We start from the raw sequence: 21378 nt of genomic DNA, 5'->3' as shown, positions 1-21378 counted from the left end.
CACTACAGAATTCCTTTAAAGGCACTGGGCTTTTTCGATATTAATACTCAAAGTAATTGTATACACAATTTACTTGATAACGAGTAATGGAGAGCTGTTGATAGTATAAAACATTGTGGGAAACGGCCCCCTCTGAAGTAACGTATTTCTTTTTTAGAAAGAGGTAATCTCTAAACTCAAATATTACTAAACAAAAAATATTAAAAGACTTTGGCTGAAGCCCTTCTAGGCATTTGAAAGCACACAAATTTGTGCAACCCAACAAGGGTGTTTTTTTTTAATTCAATGTTCTCTTGCAACTTCGACGAGCAATTGAGTAAATTTTTGTTTCTAACAGATTTGTTATGTTATGCATTTAAAAGTTGAAATACACTCAAGTGAGAAGACTGGTCTTTGACAATTATCAAACGTGTCCAGGGGTCGATTTGACAAAGAGTTATTATGACTAGTCCTAACTTAGGACCAGTCGTAACTTAAGACTAGTCCTTACTTAGGAGATTAAACACTTAAGGCTAGCCCTACTACCAAGGACGAGTTACTCGTCCTTACTTGAGATTAGACAACTCTTTGTAAAATCCACCCAGTGCCTTTAAAGGCCCGCGGGGAGGTAATCAAAAACACAGGGATGCACTCTCTGATCACGACTCGAGCTTATCTTGATGTAGCATGCAGGATGAGGGTTCTTTGCGTTGATCTTAGGCCGTCATCCTAGCCTTATCTGCGGCGATGACGAAGCCTGTCAGTCATCGGGGTGATCATTGCTGAGTCCTCGTGCCCAATTCCCACCTCGTTTCACGGGGGAAGATTTTAAGGAATTACAGCGTGACGAGTGAGCGGTACGATCGTATACCTTGGATGCTATATTATTGCCTGTTGCATAAATACTTGGTTCATGCTCTCACATTTTTTTGAGATTAAAGTGCAGCATTTGTATGGGGAAAAAAATAAGAAAACAAGCGGTTAAATTATAATGTAGAACCTATTCAAAATTAAACCATTATAATTCCATCCCATAGGAGAAACTTATTTTAAAAGAAAATTAGCATAAATTTGTAAATTTTATAAAAAGACCGACCCAACTTTTTTAAAGATTTCCCTTGAGTTATTTGGCTTGGATATATTATTTTCATTCAAATGATGTTATTTACTTCCTCGGTGTCGCTCTTGTTGCAGTGGTGCTATTGCATGTTGTTGTTGCTTTCGATGTGTTCTTGTTGCTGTTGCCGTTCCTGCTGCTTCTGTAGTTAGTGCTGCTCCCTTGTTGCCTTTTTTGTTGAATTTGCTTTTTTGTCGTCGTCGTCGTCGTCGTCGTCGTCGTTGTCGCCGTCGTGCGTTGCTGTTGTCGTCGATATTGATGTTGCTTTTATTGCCGTTTCTGAAGCTTGTATTTAAATATATTATCAAACAGCGTACTCCACGTTACTAGGCATTCTACGCTTACAAGGCTAGCGCAAAAATTCGGCGCTTGCACTTAAGCGGGGAATCGTGTTCGTAAGCGCAGAATTCGGCGGTAAGCAGAGCCATGAAATTGGGCCCAGACCATGAACACGAGCGAATCCCTTGTCTTTACGATAAGTATACAACACACGGGACCAATGGTTTTTCCGAAGGACGAAGCATCGTGGTTAAGTGTCTCGCTTACGGACACGGGTGTCACGACTGGGTTGGCTTTTAACACATTAACGTGGTGTCACGCATGCCATTATAAAAGCTAAGGGATGTCCCTTCCCGGTCATCAATGGAATCCATGTATATCAAGGATGACACACTCCCCGGCGACAAATTGACCTCAAAGACAACCATAGGCCGAAGCTATGATACGATATCCGAAATACCGAGGTATTGAGATGTGTTTTGAATTGAGAACATGCCTGGGGAGACCCATCTGTTTGTCTGAGTTTGATGTAGAAGTCTGTTCAATCAACACTGTATATCAAATCAACGTTAAACTTGGATGCCGAATAAAGGGGAACATCAAGTTGTGTTTCAATATTTGCCCAGTTGATGGTCTCATGGTGCCTTATACTGAATCACGGCATGTACCAATCCGCCAGCCGGGCTGGTCCCAGTGACGTGCTCTAGAGCAATTGATAGCTTACTTAAATTGGTTTAGTCAGTGGGTAGGGTAATGATAGGCTTTTCCTATTGCACATTATTTCTTGTATTGCTCAAACTCTTAACTTGTATGACGTCGAATGTGTAAGTGAAGACTTTCTGCCTGAAGTGACTGTTGACTTGTTAAAACATTTTACTCTAATTAGTTTATTGTTTTGTGAAATGTCATGACTTTGTCCGACTAAAGATATCATAATACGTTCAATCTAAAGTGTCATGGATGACGAAGGGTACACGAACAATCGCATTTTGTTTCCCTATTCCACCATCGTAAATTCGGGGTTCCTCGAGCTTTCGAGTTAAAGTGACGTAAAATGGCATTCTTTGCTTCCATTGGAAACATACTATCACCACAAATAATAAATTGACACAAACCAAGTACATTAGTTCAACGGGAGAAACTTTCAAAAAGGTTACCACGTATTCAACTAATGAAGTTTCCTTTGAGTTTGACACACCGAAGCAACTTCTAAACAACGTACCAGTAATTAAAAAAAAATGCGGCACATCACAAGAACAAAAGTAATGTGCTCTGTATTTCTAGAGACTCAATTGCCAGTTTCACAGTTAGAAGCTACGAGCTAACTACTTGTTTGTTGTCTTTGGACAGATATTCAGATAAAACAATTTTTAAGACCCTCGAATCGGACCCATTCCCCAACTAAATTATTAAATAACTCAATTGGACATATCATTCATAAAATAAAGAAATTTTTCAAAAATGAAATGATTAAGATGCCATGTGTGGTTGCAAAGGGGTTCTTTCGCCGTCTGTAGTTTGATGTGCCAATAAGGAACAATAATTTTCATTGAAGAAAAAAAATCACGAATCAGAGAATAGACATAATTTGATAAATTGATCCTTTGATCTTCAGCGACTTTTTGGATTCGTAGGTGTTCTGACAAAGGTATATTCTTGTTTAATATTGTCCTTATGTAATTAATAATACCGAAATACTGTGACTTTCTTATTTTCATGCTAAATAATTGTGTTAAAATTTCAGACACAGAAAGTTAATTAATACCAACTGAACTTTAATGATTGTGTATTAATGCAATTAAATAGCGAGACAATATACATTAACGGAAAGTTTTGTGGTGGCGAACTTGCAGAGGTTAAGGTTAATGAACTCGCTTGATTTCCCAGGCTGGAATGCTGATTTCAGAAATGACGTGGGCAAAACTTGAGTCGTGTTGCGGCCGAGCGGTTAAAGGCAGTTGACACTATTGGTAATCAAAGACTAGCCTCCACAGTTGGTGTATTTCAACATAAAATAACAAACCTGTGAACATTTGATCTCAATTGATCATCGAACTTGCGAGATAATAATGCAAGAAAAAAACACCCTGGTCACACGAAGTTGTGTGCGTTTAGATGGTTGATTTCGAGACCTCAAGTTCTAAATCTGAGGTCTCGAAATCAAATTCGTGGAAAATTACTTCCTTCTCGAAAACTATGGCACTTCAGAGGGAGCCGTGTCTCACAATATTTTTAACCATCAACCTCTCCCCATTACTCGTCACCAAGAAAGGTTTTATGCTAATAATTATTTTGAGTAATTACCAAGAGTGTCCACTGCCTTTAAATCTTTGTAGGCCTAACTCATATTAGGTGCACTTTCTTCTTCAACTCTTCTGTGCCAGTAGTTTCTCTTTTTAGACAAATATGTCACATTATAAATGGCCACTATCGTTGTTACTATTATCATAAAAAGGGTAAAATAAAATAATAAAAGGGATAGGGGTTAAAATAGCAATCACTGTTGTTTACATGATTCTGCACAGGCCTGCGAGCTACAGTGAGGTCACTTATGGGACATCCTCGATTTGATGAAGTATAGAAGATTCGTCACTACTAATTAAAGTGCACGACATAGATTTACTGAAATCCGCTCTCACCTGCATTGTTGACTCAGTCCTTAGTGCCTTGACCAACGGTAACTATCAATCACATACTAAACAAAAAACATAAACACACTAAAAGTGCTATTCACACGGCAACAATTTAACTGGGGTCCCTTGCTTAGTTTTAGCATGGTTGTAAAATGTAGCAATGTTTGACAAGATTTTGCAAGAGAACTTTGACAGTAGAAACAATTATTTTCCTTTCAGACTAGGTACATTTTGAGAAATTTTACAACCATGATACAATTTAGCAAGGGGCCCTTGCTTAATTGCTCTCTGACTCGTGTGAAAGGAGCTTTAGTGGTCAAGATTACAGGTGTTTTCGTTACGTCCACGCCGGGCATAGATTGATTCATTTGTGCACACTAAACCATTGGAGCAAGGACTGGCTCTATTAATAAACCAAGCAATTATTCCACGCAACATCTGCTTCGTTTCCCGAGTCAGAGCTGAGCATTCCCTCGGACATTTCCGGTGAAGACTAAAATGACGCGTTTGAAGGAAAGTTGTCTGTTTTGTCAGGAAACGAAGATAACTTTTCCCTCCGTGTTTTTTATTGAACAATGACAGTGATTTACCACTACACGATTCTTTAATCACGCCGAAGATTTAAAGCGGTGGACACCTTTGGTAATTACCAAAGACCAGTGAGTATTCTCACTTGTTTTTTTTCTTCCCTTTCTCAATGGTGTATCCCAACATGTGCACAAAATAACAGACTTGTCACATTTTTTTAATTACGATTTCAAGAGAAACTGACAGAAACACAAACTTTTTTCCTTTGGTTTGCCTTGAGAAGCCTACAAAAAGAACTTTAGGCCCGAAGTATATTTTAATATTTTAACGAGAAATTGCCTCTTTCTAAAAAGCTAGGTTACTGCAGACAGAGCCGTTTCTCAAAGTGATAAACAGCTCCCTGTTGCTCGTTCCCAAGTAAGTTTTGTAATTACCACTAGTGCATAGTGCCTTTATGGGAAAAATGTGTTAATTTTAGCCTGCAACCTCCCGCGACTGCCTGCCGTAAATACGCAACACAGCACGGGCACGAAATTCAAGCATATTATTGCATGCAATATTAATTGTTCGAAAGCATTTGTTACAGGCGACTGTCGCCTCCCCTATTAATCCCACAGTGATATGTACGTTTCTGATCAGATACCGAGTGGCATTTCATTTAATGGATCTATAGAGATATGCATTGATAAGTCGACGATGCGAATAGTATACGATTGGTGGCGCCCTATGCATTTTCGAGTCTTCTCCGAATAAATTGCAACGGCTCTGTTTCTAAAGCTTCATCCTCTGACACTCGAGTACTTGTGTACGGGAAACATTTTTTTAAATAAGTCCTGATACGTCTGAACAAACAAATGAACGTTTGAGAAAGTACGTATTTCATAATTGACTAAACGTACCAATAAAAAATAGGTTGGGAATAAATAGGTAAGAATGTTAAAGTAATGTAGACGAGGCAAATGAATCTAAAGTATTAAAAAGACGTGGAATGGCGATAATGTTAAGGTTGGTGGCGCTCTTTTCGACGTCTACTAAGAAAACTGTGATCGGGAATAGTATCTATAAACATAACACTTTCTTTATATAACTATATCAAAACACATTTTTAAATGATTGGTTATCAGGTTGTGGGGAGTTTTTCCTAGAGAATGATGGCTAAAAATCCGGCTTTAAACACGTAATCATTTAGGCTGGGCTTGGAGATGTAAATTTTAAATTTGATAGTTATTAATTTCTTTTTGGGCAGCGACTTCATGAACATCTTGGTTCTGGTTATCCTTTTGTGGTAAACACATTAACATAATTAGTCATGCATGTTTGGTAAACACATTGCCCTGCAATCCAGTCCGTTTATTGACATTTGACCTATAGGAGGTTCAAAAATATTAGGCTAGTTGGGATCCCGCAACCGATCCACACAACATGTGTAAGAAAGAATGCCAAGTCCATCTGGAGTCAAAACTGCGGTTCGGTACAGTCATTTTAGAAAACATTGGGGATACATACACCCCAAAAAAACGAAACCCAGACTTATTGTGAAAACAGGTCAATAATGGTCTATTTCATTTTAAAATCACAAAGTCCCTGTGTAACGACATCGACTTTTTTAAGGCTGGTGTATTTTTTGCACACCGCCCTCTGTCGACAAAATACCCATACCGTCTTCTACCTATTCACACAGCACACTGATCGCGCACATATTATTTCATATATTACTTCGGTTGTCTCAGTTTCTCCGCTTTTGTCAAGTAAACGGATAGCCAGCCTGATGTAATTAAGTACTGGCTTTTAAAACACACCATTTCTTTTAGTAATTAGTTATTACTATGCATTGCAGCATCGCTTCTCTAGCCTCGTCGTCCATTAGGGTTAATTGCTGGAGAGCCCTGGCTAGATAACCACTTTGTATTGTGTATCAAATTTAGGTGTGTGAGAATCCGAGGAGTGCAACAAAAAGTCATTATGAAGATGCAATTTGGAGTGATTGACCCAGATAGGTTCATTTGTATCTTAGGGCACCACATTAGGTATGCAGTTTTACACAATGGGAGACGTGTCCAAAGTGCCCATGAATTTCTTTCCGGTTTTATAGTAATTAAGTTTAGCCAAATGAGCAAAAGTATTAAAACATTGGGCGCTTTGGGGTGATTCTTCTGCCTGTATATACACGCCAAAATTGAACCCCTTTTTGACAATTCCTTCTCTCCTCAACCCGACTAGCACTATTGTGAGCCATTACAAACAACCACCCAACCACCCTGCCAAAATTAAATTAAACCCCTTTTTGTCTATTCCTTGTCTCCACAACCCGAGTATGGTTTTTGAGTCACTGAAAGCAGCCCCGACACAGTTTACTTCATCCCCTTAGTATATGACCATATACATTCTCTAAACTACTTGACTACCATTTCAGTGGTGGGCCAATGCAATAATCCAACTCAATCACCCTGTCAATAAAGTACAATTAAACCCCTTTATGACCATTCCTTAGTCTCTCCATAACTTGACTATGGACTATTGTAGTGAGTCATTGAAAGCACCACTGATACAGTTTACTTCATTCCCTAATGCTACTCTCACACTAGGGAGAATATGCTAGCGAATGTGCTTACGAACGGAAATATTTAACAATCGCTCAAAATTCGCAACATTCGCCACATATTCACTACGTTCACAAGTCATTCTCCACCTTCTTACGAAGATCGGTAAATTTATGCTGCTCTCACACGGCAAATAATTATGCTAGCGAATATTATGCTATCGGAAGGAAATATTTGACAATCGCTCAAACTTCGCAACATTCGCCGTGTCCTCGTGAGCCTTGGTATCATCAAATTCGGAACGTTCACAAATTATTCCCCACCTCCTTACGAAGATCGCTCAATTTACAAACCGGTTTCTAAATTTCAGCGAATGTTGCGAAGACGGTCATTCGGCGTGATTTTCGTAAGCATTGGTAACGTTTGGTAAAGCGTGCGTAAGCGTTTGCAACGTTCGTAAAGGCATTGGCAAGCGTTGGTAAGCATTCGTAGACAAATTCGTAAGATATTGGTAAGGAGAGGGCCCTTTATGGCCATTCTTTTCAACCCCTTTATGGCCATTCTTTCTCTCCTCAATCTGACTATGGTGGTAAATAATTGAAAGCACCCCTACATAGTTAAATTCATCCCCTTAGTATTTGTCACTATATAATATTCTCTCCACTACTTGACTATCTTTTCGGTGTTGAGCCATTGCAACCATCCACCTCATTTCCTGGCAATGTTAAATTCAACCCCTCAATGGCCATTCCTTCTCTTCACAACCCGACTAGCATTGTGGTGAGCCATTACAAGCACCTCACCAAAGTTCACCTTACCCCCAAAACAACCGCAAGCCAACCTTGCAACTTTATCAGATTAATTTATCAACAAAGAATAGTACCATTTTGTCACACCCGAGAGGATTTTGAAAGCAAACCTTCAGTTTTCGTGAACCTGCATTCCCAGAATATAAGAAGCACGCACAACATTCCAAGCAGACTGCACTTGTTTTCACTAGCGTTGCTCATTTATACTTGTCTATTCTTCCAAGTACTGTCTCAATAATATGCAATGCATCATCCGAAATACTTTTTTTTCTCTCAACAAAACCTGCAGCAAGGTTCTTGAAACCATCTGGGAACGGTCTTTGAAGAAATTAGTCCGGACATCAGGTCCGAGGAGTGAAGAAAATTAATTGTTTGCCCCGGAGGTCAGTGAGTGTCATCAAGGTGTATGACACAGAATGAATAAGGAGGAAGTCCCCCTTTCATCTTAAATAGTCTAACGAGAAACGGTATCAGAGAACAAAGTGACCGCCTCTGGAAGATTACCTGCAATCTGACCAGGGCTCCATCATGTACAAATACAAACCAATAGATCACCCACCGGCCAAATATGTTACAATTTTCTTTCTTTCCCACTCGGGGAGACGAGCCTGAGTTGTGTGTTGTTGCCTCGAATTTTTTGTTGTTGTGTGTTTCAATCCGAAACTGGAGAGTGAGAGAAAACTACCCTCTCCGTTGCTTAGAGTTTGGAGGCTTAACAATCAATGTCAAAAGAGGTGGATTAAATATCAAATAGAGAGGCTGTGAGATACCGACGTTTGTAGTTAATGGGTCCGCCGAGGGGGACTTGTTCGTTGAGGTCGCATTTCTTTTTCCTTTTCTCTTTTGTGGGGGGGGGGGGGGGGGGGGGTGGGGGGAGGGTGGTTGGCAGCAGTGGCAGTTTTGTTTCTGTACATCAAAATTGCCACTGTCGTAGTGCTTTTCATTGGGTACCATTTTGCTTCTAAATTGAATCTAAAAAAGGGACTCCTTAAAGGCAGTGGACACTATTGGTAATTACTCAAAATATTTATTAGCATAAAACCTTTTTGGGTGACAAGTAATGGGGAGAGGTTGGTGGTGTAAAACATTGTGAGAAACAGCTCCCTCTGAAGTGCCATATAGTTTTGGAGAAAGAAGTAATTTTCCACGAATTTGATTTCGAGACCTTAAGTTTAGAACCTGTGGTCTCGAAATCAACCATGCTAAACGCACACAACTTCGCGTGACAAGGGTGTTTTCTTCTTTCATTATTATCTCGCAACTTTAATGACCGATTGAGCTGAAATTTTCACGGGTTGTTATTTTATGCATATGTTGAGATTCACCAACTGTGAAGGCTAGTCTTTGACAATTACCAATAGTGTCCACTGCCGTTAAAGGAGCATTACATAACCGGTGGTAAGAAGAATAAACAAACTCGCAGATTTACATCCAACTTACACGATTACGGTAAAACGATTGTGATAGTATAAACCATACCTTGAAATAATTGGTTTCTGAAATGTCATTTTTATAACCATGATAAGAAATAAGTAAAACCAATTTCCCGTTTGGAGTTAATCGCTCACTCGAGTTGTTTTCTCACTTTTTTTCTGTCGTGATTCTGATGGCCGATAGATCTCAAACTTCTACAGGTTTGTCAGTTGATGTTTATAAAGTGCTTTCACTGCCAGCAACTGTTTTATTAGCAAACACCAGTTGAGTGACGTTCCTTTAGAAAACAAAATCTGGAACATTTTTTGAGGATGGCAATTCTCCACTACAGAAATCAAAAATTGCAACCTGGCGAACTCAGATTCATTTATCAACAAAGAATAGTACCATTTTGTCACACCCGAGAGGATTTTGAAAGCAAACCTTCAGTTTTCGTGAACCTGCATTCCCAGAATATAAGAAGCACGCACAACATTCCAAGCAGACTGCACTTGTTTTCACTAGCGTTGCTCACTTATACTTGTCTACTTCTTCCAAGTACTGTCTCAATAATATGCAATGCATCATCCGAAATATTTTTTTTTTCTCTCAACAAAACCTGCAGCAAGGTTCTTGAAACCATCTGGGAACGGTCTTTGAAGAAATTAGTCCGGACATCAGGTCCGAGGAGTGAAGAAAACTAATTGTTTGCCCCCAATCATCAAGGTGTATGACACAGAATGAATGAGGAGGAAGTCCCCCTTTCATCTTAAATAGTCTAACGAGAAACGGTATCAGAGAACAAAGTGACCGCCTCTGGAAGATTACCTCGTGGACTGAAATGACGGGCGGGCGAAGATTCTCTGGAGGATGCCGCGTCAAGACGGATCACTTTCTTGAATAATAGAAGATAATGTTACAAAGAAACATGACTGTAATGGAAAAGTAAAAGCTTCCGACTATAATCAAATCATGTGAATAATTATATATCTTGGGCTCAGTGACTTGTGATCCGTATTTGAAAGACTTTTGAAAGAGTGGGTTATTGTGAGTTTTTGTAAAATTAGTTTATAAGATCAAGAAGTCTCTTCGGTAGTAATTGTGTGGCAACAAAATAACAAAGGTTTATATTTTTGTTTGAAAATGCATATTTTTGATGGATGATTTTGTTACTTTCATTATTTGAGTCTATTATAAGAACACGGACCACAGTTTTGCTAGCAGCTAAAAAGTGTTTTTGAGATAAATATTTGCCTTATTACATTTCCTGTTACGAACACACTTGACTTCAAAATATTTGAGGGACTCGAGGACTGAATTGACGGGCGACGATTCTCGGGAGGATTTGTGCGACGGGGCTGCCGCGTCAAGACGGATCACTTTCTTGAATTATAGACGATATGTTACACAGACACATGACTGTAATTGAAAAGTAGACTCTTGACATAGATGTAGTGTTAGGATTACAACGTTAATGCTTCCGACTATAATCAAATCACGTGAAGATATCTCTTGGGCTCAGTGACTTGTGATCCGTATTTGAAAGACTTTTGAAAGAACGGGTGATTGTGAATTTTTGTAAAATTAGTTTATAAGATCAAGAAGTCTCTTCGGTAGTAATTGTGTGGCAACAAATAACAAAGGTTTGTATTTTTGTTTGAAAACGCATATTGTTGATGGATGATTTTGTTACTTTCATTATTTGAGTCTATTATAAGAACATGGACTGCAGTTTTTGCTATCTGCTGAAAAGTGTTTTTGAGATAAATATTTGCCTTCTTGTTACATCGCGGACTGAATTGACGGGCGACGATTCTCGGGAGGATGTGTTCGACGAGGGCTGCCGCGTCAAGACGGATCACTTTCTTGAATTATAGAAGATATGTTACACAGAAACATGACTGTAATTGAAAAGTAGACTCTTGACGTAGATGTAGTGTTGGATTACAACGTTAATGCTTCCGACTATAATCAAATCACGTGAAGATATCTCTTGGGCTCAGTGACTTGTGATGTAGATTTGAAAATATCTTTTGATGGAACTAGTTCTTGCGAATATTTGAGAAGCTGGACAAATTAGTTTTTAAGATCATGATGTCTATTCGGTGTTAATCTTTAGACAAAATAACATACTTTTTTGGGGGGGGGGAATTTTTTGATAAAAAATTTTGTTTTTTTAATTATTAAGATAAGAAAATAAGGACAGTTTTGCTAGCAGCGAAAAGCGATTTTGAGAAAATTTACAAACATTTCATTTTACTAACACACTTGATGTCAAACAAAAAACCATCATGTAGCATCGTTTTAGACTAGCTCAAAACCAGTCCAGCGAGAGTTGTTCACTATAGAAAATGTAAAGACTACATGGAATCAAAATGTGATATTTCAATCCATACTCACAAGTTTAGGTTTTCAAATAAAATTAATTGAACATTTTATTAGTTGTTCTTAAAATGGCTTTAAATTCATACTTGTTTATCCGAATTCACGTATACTTGACTGTCTCTGTAACAACTGTTGCGTTCATGCTCGTTGAAGTCATTCATTTAACCTCTTTTCAGTTGATGACATTCGTTGGTTGCACATCCTCTTGCTTATGGTTTTTTTTACAAAATCGAGTGACCTATGGGACCTGATGAATTTGAATGATCTTATTTGACCCGTGAATGATATAGACTGTCGAAGTTGAATTACTATACTTTTACCGTTGAATGCTCCAAGAGCTAAATATTGAAAGAACACTGGTTCATTAATTGGCCGGGAAAACTGTTGATGATGTGATTATTACTGAAATAATCTGCAAATCCTTTGTGGTATTACGAATTGGTCGCATTACCAAAATGAGGAATAATGTGTACAGAGCTTTTGACGGAGTCGGAATTGGACTTGGGAATATTTTTAAAATATTGTTGTCTCCTTTTTTCAAAACTCTGAGCACAGCGCTCGGGTGCATGACGGTTGCCCCCCAACCCCATCCCCATTGGGTAAATAATTCCTAATCACTACGATCGACTTGCTGTGCCCAACAGCAGACTTTAAATGATTTGTCCCTATCAAAAGAAGTAGGTCTGGGGTGTTCCGGTGACCTATATGTGAATGACCCGGTATTATAATTAATTTGCCGAGGGAAATTTTCTGTAATATTGTTTTTTGGGTGAACTTGTCCCCGAAAGTAATGACCTGGGCCCAATTTCATAGAGCTGCTTAGCACAAAAATGTGCTTAGTATGAAATTTATTTCTTGATAAAAAAAGGATTACCAATCAAATTTCCTTTTGTTACGCATTGCCTGTTACCGGTATTCAGCTTTTCTTTGCATATCCTGGAAATCACGTGAACATTTTCTTGGTAATCCTGTTTTTATCAAGGCAAACATTTCATGCTAAGCAATTTTTTGTGCTTAGCAGCTCTATGAAATTGGGCCCTGTTTTGAATGACAGCCACGCGAAAGTTTCGGCTATAGTACCTTTAAGCTTTGAGTGATTACATATATGATGCTTGAGTGATTACAATGTATACACTCCCTAAAGACACTGGACACTATTGGTAATTGTCAAAAACCAGTCTTTGCACTTGCTCTATCTCAACATATTATGCATAAAAAAACAAACCTGTGAAAATTTGAGCTCAATCGGTCATCGAAGTTGCGAGATAATAGTGAAAGAAAAAACACCTTTGTCACACGAAGTTGTGCTGTCAGATGCTTGATTTCGAGACCTCAAATTCTAAATCTGAGGTCTCGATATCAAATTCGTGGAAAATTACTTCTGAGGGAGCCGTTTTTCACAATGTTTTATACAATCAACCTCTCCACGTTACTCGTTACCAAGTAAGGTTTTATGCTAGTAATTATTTTGAGGAATAACCAATAGTGTCCACTGCCTTTAGGAGAAGAATACGATATCCATACTTTAATATTTACAAGACATGATAACTATTATAAATATCTATTTTTTGGGGGGAAGGGAGTGTTTTACACGTCGTTGATAATATGTTTTGGTACCAGACAGACGTACGCCTTGCTATTGATCGCGTCATAGTCAATTACGGTCTGTATCATTCTGGAATAATTATTATTTAATTGCAATGGCTAGAGCATATTTTTCACTCCTTAAAAAGAATGGTGTCTGTTGGCATTATTTTGTTTGTAATGCATGATTGTTGTTGTCGTCGTTGTCGTTGTCGTCGTCAAATTAAGATATCACGTTATTTCCTGTTTTGTCTGATGGGAATCTGATGGGTAACTCCTTCGTTTCGTTTCGTTTCCACAAACCGAAATTACTGAAGCCTGGCGCAACCATTTTTTCAGTACAACTTGTAAAGGTCTGAATTGACTCGCATTCCAGGACCTGACACATTTCATGGCCAGGATGACTCAAAAGTTGTTAAAAACGGGGTGTTTTTTAACTCGGATTGTGTGTAATGTCGGCACACTTGTTGTCATTTTGACTCAATAACTTGTTATTCAGCGTAGAAATAACGTAACAATGTGGTACGTTGTACAACTGTTGAAGTTTGTATGTTTGGACGAAAAACTCTTCTGCGACCAAGTGGATCTCAAATAAGAGTCTCGTTTGTATGTTTGGACGAAAAACGCTTCTGCGACCAAGTGGATCTTAAATAAGAGTCTTGTTTACACCAGATTGTTTCTTTAAATTGTATTTTGATTGTTTAGATGATATTTAAACCATACTAATAATATTTCCCAACAACGGAACTCGCCGAAACTCCCACAAGAGAATATTAAAGCCAAGCTGGCAGCTGCCAATCTCTCTCCCTTACACGTTACCGTTATTTATCCCTTTAAAGCTTCAATCTCTCCTTGCGCTTTGGTGTCAACATCCGATCTTAGTCCACTGGCAGCGATACAAAAATAGAATCCAGATGCCATGTTTTATTCATAAACTTCACCGGGACAAAATAAACGCTTAATACATTCACCCACGTCCCACAACACCAGCGCCAAAGAAAAAGTGCATCGCGCTCTCATCGCACTATAGTGAAATCATCCTTCTCTTCCCTGGGCCCTAAAGGCAAACAGGCGAAAGATGACCTAGAGTCGAGACTACGAAAAGACGGCAGTACAAAACTGATCCAAAATAATCCAAGCCAACCATTGTGCACCTCGCCTACACAGCACCGGATAAACCAAGTTTTGGGAACCGTAGGCGTCATCGAAGTCGCAGCTCACCTGTGCTGCTGCTCTGCTTGCGTCTTTGGTTGCCATCATAGAGGAAATAGTGGGCCACTCGATGCCCTAGGTCATCCATCCAAGCCCCCCCCCCCCTTGGATCCGACGGCTATTTGACGCCAAGGATCACTGTTCGACCCCTATGATTCCGTCCTTGGATCCGCACCTGTAATTGACGCATGAGGCTTCTTGACGCGCTGGTCTTCGTTGACTGCAAAGCGACCTCTGTTGAAAATATGCAGCAGACGGGACGGTAATTTTGTTTGGCTAGTTTAAATGTCTTTAAAGGGAAGGTTTTGTTAGCACTCTTAAATAACCACCTTTTGGTTAGAAACCCACAGCAGCTTTCGATTGTAAAAAAGTATTTCGAGAACATTTCACTTCGAAGTATAATGTGGTTTTATATAAAGATATCATTTGTAACGACCTCAAATTTGAATCAGCGGAGCGTTACTCCAATAATGCACCTCAGACTGTGTAACCCTATTACACAAGGCAATTGTAAAACAGCCTTGTTAATTGGTTAATCCTATATAAATTATTGTTTGTACTGTTTTCATGAAATATGGAAATAAATTTGGACACTCGCTCCAGATTTTCAACAAAGTATGTATAGTTAGTTTTATTTTGTACTTCTACATTTAGGATAACAACAATCGAACAGTCTACAACTTTGCCTTTAAGCTTAAAATGCACCTTCGACGTTCCTATTAAGTCCATCCTAATTCATCCGTCCTTCGCTGTGATTACTCTCCAGCGTGTAATAACCATTCATTATTCACTACTGAGTCGAACATCCTGTTTTGAAATTCAACGCAACAAAGTGCTTTAATTTCAAGAGGACATTTTGTCGTTATTTGACATCAAAATTTATGACAACTAAATCCATTTTTTTATGAAATAATCGACTGTTGCCCAATGCCAGTCTGGCTACTGGCTACTTACTCCTTACCGGGGAATGGTAAACGCTTTTAAAACGTTTCCGCGGCCTTCGATTGAGTACTCGGTATCTAGACACGACTGAACACTCTTAACGAATTGAGGAGTCTGGTGTCTGTTTCAATGCACATCAGCCGATTTCACGAAACGCTAGGGTTAATCCAGTCTCGAGTAGGACGAGTAACTCGTCCTAACTTAGGATGGGTTCATTGCGTCCTAACGTCACGAAACGCTTGGATTAATCCCATCTCGAGTTAGGACGAGATAGTCGTCCTAACTTAGAATGGCCCAATGCGTCCTAACGTCTATGGATACAGAATTTAACTCGTTCTATGTCCTAAAATAAATCCTAAGTTAGGAACAGTTTGGTAATACCGACGGTTGGACACCTTTTGGCAATTGTCAAAGACAAGTATTCTCACTTGGTGTATCCGAACTGAAAATTTGCACACAGCAACTAACCTGTAAAAGTTTGGCCTCAATTGGTCATCAAAGTTGCGATAGAATATATAAATACAGAAAACACCCTTTTCGCACAAGTTGTTGTACTTAAAAAGGGCGGTCAGGTTTGGTTTTTTAAATACTTTTTGGGCAAGAAACTACCTCTTTCTCAAGAACTACATTTTTTTCGGAAGGAGCCGTTTTTGTACACGGTTTTATATTATCAACATATCTCAATTGCTAATCACGAAGTAAGTTGTTTTGCTAAAAACCAGTAGTGTCCAGTGCCTTTAACAATTTGAATTAGAATGTTTTAAATTTGACTACATATTGTTACGTAATCTGGGAACCATTTCCTGCTTAGCGATAGTAATAATCCTTCAAAAATAATGCTTCCATTATTGTGTCATTATTTATTACTTAGTGAATGGAATCTCTTTCTTAATGTTTGGCGTCACCCTGAAAATAAATTAAATCTTGGCTCAAAGGCATTGGACACAATTTGTAACTACTCAAAATATTTATAAGCACAGAACCTTACTTGGTAACGAGTAATGGGGAGAGGTTGATAGCATAAAACATTGTGAGAAACGGCTCACTCTGAAGTAATGTAGTTTTCGAGAAAGAAGTAATTTTCCACGAATTTGATTTCGATACCTCAGATTTAGATTTTGAGGTCTCGAAATCTAGCTTCTGAAAGCAGGGGTGTTTTCTGTTTCATTATTATCTCGCAACTTCGACGACTGATTGAGCTCAAATTTTCACAGGTTTGTTATTTTATGCACATGTTGAGATACACAAACTGTAAAGGCTAGTCTTTGACAATTACCAATAGTGTCCAGTGTCTTTACATATATCTACTGTTTGTGTCTGGTAGTTCTTTTGTTTTGCTTTGGAATTTTATATAAAGGAGTTTATGGAAAACGACTGGAATGTTGAATTGAATTTTAATTGACTTGAATCGATTTGTATAAACCCGAACAGCATTTTGCTTTTATGGCTGGCGCGGAAGCCAACCGCTTCATGTGCACGGATTGCTTGAATTCTCTCCGTTGTCTTTCGGGAACCCAACGATGGCAGCCATTTTTTTTATTATTTTTTATTTTTTGCCGAATCGCAAAATGATGATGTGCTATGCAACTCGACCTGAACAAAAATTCTTGTTGCTCTCGGGCCCTATTCCCGATGTGTCAAATGGCGTTCACAAAAATACAGTATTACAAGTAAACATAATCAGCAGTGGATTTCACAAAGAGTTAGGACTAGTCTTATCTCGAGTTAGGACAAGTTACTTGTCCTAACTTAGGACTAGCCATGCGTTTTTTATATCTCCTAGGATTAATCCTAAGTTAGGACTAGTCCTAACTCTTTGTGAAATCGACCCCTAGAAAATACAATATGTATAAATCAGAATGTATAATTGTTTTAATTTATTTTTTTTATAAATCAAAATATATTTTTTTTTAAATGTATAAATCAAAATGTATAAATCAAAATATCCGAAAGCTGTCTCAGTCATAAAAATGCAACACACGTAAAGAGCTCAAGGACGTCGGAAAACAGACAAGTTTTACAGAGTTTCTTACTTTATTGCGCCTTTTAACCAAAAAGGCATTTATGAATGGGAATAAAAGAGTAGTGACTCGTTCTTAAACTGTCGTTTAAATACACGGCCACGACCCTGCTGCCGGTTTTAAACGGCAGTTTCAGAACTCGTCGCTACCCTTTCATTCCCTTAATTATATAAAATAACATTTTAAAGTAATTTATCTTGCGCACCAGCAAATTCCCTGGCAATTTTAGCTTGTACTCTTTACACAAACAATGTCAAAGGCATTATTCTTGGCAAAATAATTATTGTTATAACTAAACAAAATAGCCCTACGTTCCCCTTTAAGATGTCTTTCCCCCTAACGGCCGGCATGGACGGGATGGTTCATTCTGCTGGACGGCGCCTACAGCGCGCTCGCAGGCGTTCCATCTTCACGCTGTCTAGCCTCTATAACAGGTTATACGAGAAGCCCGAACATCTTGGTTTAAAGACACTGGACACTATTGATAAATTGTCAAAGACTAGCCTTCACAGTTGGTGTATCTCAACATATGCATGAAATAAACCAACCTGTAAAAATGTGAGCTCAATCAGTCATCGAAGTTGCAAGATGAAAGAACAAAAACACACAAAGTTGTGTGCTTTCAGATGCTTGATTTCGTGACTACAAATTCTAAATCTGAGGTCTCGAAATCAAATTCGTGGAAAATTACTTCTTTCTCGAAAACTACGAAACTTCAGAGGGAGCCGTTTCTCACAATGTTTTATATTATCAACCTCTCCCCATCACTCGTCACCAAGTAAGGTTTTATATAATGGTAATAATTATTTTGAGTAATTACCAATAGTGCCCACTGCCTTTAAAACGTGTACAGGGGGTTTCCTTCTGGAGCACGGAGGAACAAAATCGGCCTAAGACACCGTTCATTGATCGCAGCCCCGGGGCTGATGGAGAGGGGGAAGAGGTCTCCATCTGCATGATTTATTAACAGGGATTTCAATCAAGGTTTTACATAATTGAATCAGGGTTCACTTTATTAGGTTTGAACTGACAATTCTAACTTAGCAGGTTGGGACATCATCTTATTAAAAGGAATATAAGAAAATCATTGCAGCAGCGTCTTGGGATTTGGGGAAGAAGAAAGAATCAGAAACTGCGCCGGTGATGCATTCAAGTTATTGTATATGGTTGCGTCATTGTTACTATTTCAGGTGCATCACAGTGCGCTTGGATGAAGACGTTTACCAGATGATCAGATGTTTTGTTTGTAATTCCACCACGCTGTTTTGTTTTATTTGTTGTATGAACAATGCTAGTCTTATTGACATCAGAATCGTTTTTCATTGTGGAACTGCTTGTTTTTTTTTTTTTTTTTTTTTTTCTTCAGATGGAATAAAGGATCACGTGCAATCCTTTTCAATACATAATCACAAACATTCTTCCCGAAGGGTTCTCTAATATGGTTTCACCTCTGCGAAACCTTGTTTTATAATCGTTTGGAACCTGTTTCGAATCGTGGTTCGAATCCTGGTCGGAACCCTTGATAAAAAAACCTTTCGGAGCCTGTTCCAAATCCCGTTTCTACTTTGTGTCAAATTCCAATCGGATCCTGGTTCGATCAGCTTTGACCTTGCTTTACACGGATGCTGGCTCGATTTTGTTGTCTTGAAACAGCACCATGAGTCGAATTCGCTAACAATAATTATTGTACAACAAATATTTGTTTGTTGAATACTGGGTCTTGCAAGTTGAACCGCCCTTTTAGCTGCAGTAGTGCAAGGCACTTTTTGAGGATTCCAACGGTTGGTTTCATTACCGAAATTTTATAAATAAATAAATAAATAAATAAAATAAAATAGATCAGTTGAAAATAGAGGGAAGTTTAAGGGGATTCGGTCAGCCTTCGGATTATTGTGGCTCAGAGTAACTGTTGAGGATTTTGGTGATTTTATTTTGGCAAGCCAATGTAGAGTTCTAATAGAATAATGCGTAATGCTTTATTGGCCAATCAAAACAACGCTTTGATCTCAGAAAGGTCAGAAATAAATTGCCATTAAGCCAATTTGTATATCCTATAGTTCAATCAATCAATCAATCATAGAACATTTATTTCAACATTGTTATGATAATACATAATACATACACCATTAAGTTAACACTATTATAACAACATATTTTAAAAGACGAAATAATCATTTATAACAATATTAACTTAACGAAGCTTAGTTTAAACATTATTCACATAACAACATTGGGCAAAGGGTGAAGCAAAGCTTTTGTACCCGTACCCTTGACAGACAAACACAGACTGGCAAATGACAAACGAAAAAAGGACAATGACAGACATATAGGAGCATAATTGAGCTATTGCTAAATGACAATTTTTCCATTACAGATTAAGAATATGATTGGAGCAGTTGTGTTTTTAGTTGTTTGGTGAATGTAGATAAACTTAATGATGTTTTAAGAGGGGTGGGTAGACTATTCCAAAAATGTGTACCTCGTTGAACGAGGCCATTTTTAAACATTGACGTTCTGTTAAAACTAACATAAATGTTCTTGTTCGAGCTGCTTCTAGTGTTATAAGAATGCACATCTGAAGTGAGAGTAAAACATGAACTAAAACAGGAAGGTAACAAATTATTTATATACCTGTACATGAATTTTCCAAGGTTGAGGTTATAGAGATCATTAAAGTGTAGTAGTTTCAGTTCGGCAAACAAAGGAGAGGTATGGTCCCGATAATGAGCGTTGAAAATTATTCGAACAGCTCGTTTTTGTAAAATAAGAAGTTTATCACAGGATGAAGAGCCACCCCAAGTGAGAATTGAGTAATTTAAATATGGGAGGACTAATGAGTTGTAAAGAGTTATTAAGATATTCTTTGGTAAGAAAAACCTCAAACGATTCATTATACCGATGGTTTTTGATATTTTGCTTGACACTACATCAACGTGACTCTTCCAGTTAAGATTTTCGTCAATATAAATGCCTAGAAATTTTGTACTTTTTACTTTTTGCAAGTTAACACCATTTAATATTAAAGGAACCGTTTGAGTATATTTCTGCTGTCTCGGACAAAATATTATATAATTTGATTTCAGTACATTAATACATAGTTTATTTGCCAACAGCCAAGTGCTTATTTTTAAAAGTTCAAAATTAAGGTGACTAACAGCTGTATCTACGTTACTATGACTGTACACTAAACTTGTGTCATCTGCAAATAAAGAGAAGGATATTGTATCAGAAGTATTACATATGTCGTTTATATAAATAATAAATAATAGAGGACCCAACACAGAGCCCTGTGGAACTCCACAGGAAATATATTGTTCTTTAGACAGCGTTGACTTAAACAATACAAATTGTTTTCTATTAGATAAATAACTTTTAAACCAGGCTAATGCTATTCCACGCACACCATAATGTTCCAATTTAGAAATTAAAATGTCATGGTTTACGGTATCGAAAGCCTTTGAAAGGTCCAAGAATATACCAACGGAAAACGTTTTATCGTCTATGGCCTTGAGTAGTTTATTTACTACGTATGAGGTTGCTAACTCTGTAGATCGGTTTTCCCTAAAGCCAAACTGCGACTCAGCAAGAATGCTATTTTTATTAATGAATGATATTAGTCTATTATAAACTATCCTTTCAAAAACCTTTGAGAACGTGGACAAAACTGAGATAGGTCTAAAATTTCCAATATCATGTTTATTACCCCCTTTATGTATTGGTATAACCTTACCTATTTTTAACGCATCGGGGAAAATACCAGAAGATAAGGACCTGTTGAAGATTTCAGCAAGTGGTTTAGCAAGAATGTACCTAGCCTGTTTAATTACAAACGGACTTAACCCATCAAAACCAGGAGCCTTGCTACATGTAAGTTTGTTGAGAGAATCTGCAATTTCTTCTTGCGTAACTGGAGTTAAAAAGATAGAGTGTGAACAT

The sequence above is a fragment of the Asterias rubens genome, chromosome 9, assembly GCF_902459465.1.
Source record: "Asterias rubens chromosome 9, eAstRub1.3, whole genome shotgun sequence".
Classification (NCBI taxonomy): domain Eukaryota; kingdom Metazoa; phylum Echinodermata; class Asteroidea; order Forcipulatida; family Asteriidae; genus Asterias; species Asterias rubens.
The sequence above is the reverse complement of the archived record's forward strand: the minus strand, read 5'-3'. Positions refer to the sequence as shown.